The sequence below is a fragment of the Otolemur garnettii genome, unplaced genomic scaffold (assembly GCF_000181295.1).
Source record: "Otolemur garnettii isolate 467f Iridium unplaced genomic scaffold, OtoGar3 scaffold00244, whole genome shotgun sequence".
Lineage (NCBI taxonomy): Eukaryota > Metazoa > Chordata > Mammalia > Primates > Galagidae > Otolemur > Otolemur garnettii.
Genome location: NW_003852639.1, coordinates 1,467,972 through 1,471,522, shown reverse-complemented (window position 1 = coordinate 1,471,522; position 3,551 = coordinate 1,467,972).

Genomic DNA, 3,551 nt, shown 5'->3' with positions numbered 1-3,551 from the left:
GCCTGTAGTCCCAGCTACTCAGGAGGCTGAGGCAAGAGAATCTCTTGAGCCCAAGAGCCCAAGAGTTTGAGGTTGCTGTGAGATGTGACACCATGGCACTCTACAGAGGATATAGGGCAACATAGTGAGACTGTCTCAAATAATAATAATAATAAAAAGCTAGACACTGTCTCTAAAAATAGCTGGGCATATGGCAGGCACCTGTAGTCCCAGCTACTTGGGAGGTTGAGGCAAGAGAACTGCTTGAAGAGTTTGAGGTTGCTGTGAGCTATGACACCATGGTACTCTACCAAGGACAAGAAAGTGAGACTCTGGCCAGGCATGGTGGCTCACGCCTATATCCCAGCACTTGAGAGGCGGACGCAGGAGGACTGCCTGAGCTCACAGGTTCAAGAGTAGCTGAGCAAAAGCAAGACCCCCATCTCTAAAAAATAGCCAGGTGTTGTGGTGGGCGCCTATAGTCCCAGCTACTTGGGAGGCTGAGGCAAGAGAATCACTTAAAACCAAGAGTTTGGGGTTGCTGTGTGCTGTGATGCCACAGCACTCTACCCAGGGCAACAGCTTGAGACTCTGTCTCAAATAAAGAACAAAAATTAGAATGCCCATTTGTTAGGCTGGGTGTAGTGGCTAATGCCTCTGGGAGGCCAAAGTCAGTGGATTTCTTGACCTGAGGAGTTTAAGACCAGCCTGAGCAAGAGCAAGACCCTGTTTCTACTGAAATTAGAAAAGCTAGCCAGGAGTAGCGTCAGGTGCCTGTAGTCCCAGCTACTCACGACTCACCAAGTGGAGGCGACACAATTACAGGTGTGAGCCACCTCACCTGGCCTATAGTAAAGGACTGATCACCAAGAAAAGTCCTTGTTGATTTCAGTGATGTCAATGTTTTCACAATGGCTGATGTCAAACTACCAAAGTAACATCATTGAACATAAGTTGATAAAAGATGTGTGCAATCTTTTCTTATGAGCCGATAAGAACTAATTCCATCCTAGCACTCTAAAAATAGCCCCGTGTTGTGGCAGGCTCCTGTAGTCCCAGCCACTCTGGAGGCTAAAGCAAGAAGATCACTTGAGCCCAAGAGTTTAAAGTTGCTGTGAGCTATGAAGGCACCGCACTGTACCCAGGGGGCCAAAGTGGTACTCTGTCTCAAAAAAAACAAAACAAAACAAGGTTCAGCATCTGTAGCACAGTGGTTAGGGCACCAGCCACATACACTGAGAGTGGCGGGTTCGAACCTGAACCGGGTCAGCTAAACAACAATGACGAGTGCAAAAAAAAAAAATAGCTGGGTGTTGTGGCAGGCGCTTCTAGTCTGCCAGCTACTTGGGAGGCTGAGGCAAGAGAATGGCTTAAGCCCAAAAGTTGGAGGTTGCTGTGAGCTATGATGCCATAGAAGTCTACCAAGGGCAACATAGTGAGACTCTGCCTCAAAAAAAAAAAAAAAAAAATGAGAGAGAGAGAAAAAACAAAAAACATTCCAGCCCACTGCTGATGGCCCAGAGAAACCTTTGAGGAAGTGGAGGAAATGACATTTAGGAAATCTGAAAGACAAGGAGCCAACCAAGCACATGTCTGGGAGAAGAGCATTTTAGGCTGAGGAAAGAGCCTGTGAATACAAAATCTAAGGACAAAATGTGCCTGGCCTAATTGAGAGAAAGGTTTTGTTTCTGGGGCTTGGAGAGCTAAGCAAAGAGTGTGGTGTGGGGTGGCCCTTGAGGCTCAAGGAGTAGGCAACTAGCCCCATATACCGGAGGTGGTGGGTTCAAGGCCGCCCAGGCCAAAAACTGTAAAAAAAAAAAAAAAAAAAAGAGTTTGCATTAATGTATACAGCTATCATTTAATAAAAAAATAAAATAAAATAAAAAAGAAAATCTAGCTGTGCCTGGCACTAGAAAAGTAAAGAAGGATCAAAATCATGAGCTGTTTAATGTCACAACAAATATGTATGGAACATAATAAACACAAGGAACTTTAAAAAAAATTAAAAAGTGCACTGTGGCTGGGTACCCATAGCTCACTGGCGCTGACCACATGCTCTGGTACTGTGTGTTTGAACCCAGCCCAGGCCTGCTTTAAAAAACAAACAAAAGAAAAAAACACAAAGTGCTGTGAGTCAAGAGTCCCCTGAAAGCAAGGATATGTCAGCATAAGCACAGCTCAGAGACATGAGCAAGAGCAAGAATAATGTATCACTGGGGATGAAAGGTCCACCTCCAGGGTCGGCTCAAGTGGCTAAGGCGCCAGCCACATACACCTAAGGTGGCAGGTTCGAATCCAGCCCCCGCCACCAAATAACAATGATGGCTGCAACCAAAAAATTGCCAGGTGTTGTGGCGGGCACCTGTGGTCCCAGCTACTTGGGAGGCTGAGGCAGTAGAGTCCCTTGAGCCCAGGCGTTGGAGGTTGCTGTGAGCTGTAATGCCACCACACTCCACCCAGGGGGACAGCTTGAGGTTCTGTCTCAAAAAAAAAAAAAAAAAGTCAAGTCCACCTCCAGGCGAAATAAGACTATTTATTTATTTATTTATTTATTTATTTTGAGACAGTTTCACTTTGGTACCCTTGGTAGAGTGCACTGACATCACAGCTCACAGCAACCTCCAGCTCCAGGGTTTAGGCGATTCTACTGCCTCAGTAGAATCGAGTAGAGTAACTGGGACTACAGACTATTTATTTATTTATTTAGAGACAGAGTTTCACTTTGTCACCCTCAGTAGACTGCCGTGGCATCACACGGCTCACAGCAACCTCTAAATCCTGGGCTCAGGCGTTTCTCTTGCCTCAGCCTCCCAAGTACCTGGGACTACCAGGTGCCCGCCACAATGGCTGGCTATTTTTTGTTGCAGTTTGGCAGGGGCAGGGTTTGAACCCACTACCCTCGTTATATGGGGCCGGCGCCCTACTCACTGAGCCACATGCGCCCCCTTATTTATTCATTTATTTTTGATACACAGCTCACAGCAACCTCCAATTCCTGGGCTCAAGCGATTCTCTTGCCTCCACCTCCCAAGTAGCTGGAACTACGGGCGCCCGCCCCAACGCCCAGCTATTTGTTGGTTGCAGTTGTCATTGTTGTTTGGCAGCCCGGGCTGGATTTGAACCTGCCAGCTCAAGTGTATGTGGCTTGCGCCTTAGCCGCTTGAGCCACAGGCGCCAAGCTCATTGAGAAGTAATTTAAAGGATAGCTATGACGTGGTTTGGTTGGTGAGGTAAAATCGAGAAGACAGGTCCGTGACAGCTTGAAGCGATAACGAGAGGGGAGATAACAGAGGAGAATTAATAGTTTGTGTTTCCGAAGGGACAAATAATGGACACAGAATGTGACAAGGGCATAGGAAATGTCCAAGGATGCCTTTTCACAATCAGTACATATTTCTATCCAAGGACAAGTCTACTGACCCAAGGAAAGCAGACATTTTGCGTTATTGTTTCCGAAGGTAGCGATAAACGTGTTTCTTTTTTTTTTTTTTTTTTGAGACGGAGCCTCAAGCTATCCCCTTGGGTAGAGTGCCATGGCATCACACTCACAGCAACCTCCAACTCCTGGGCTC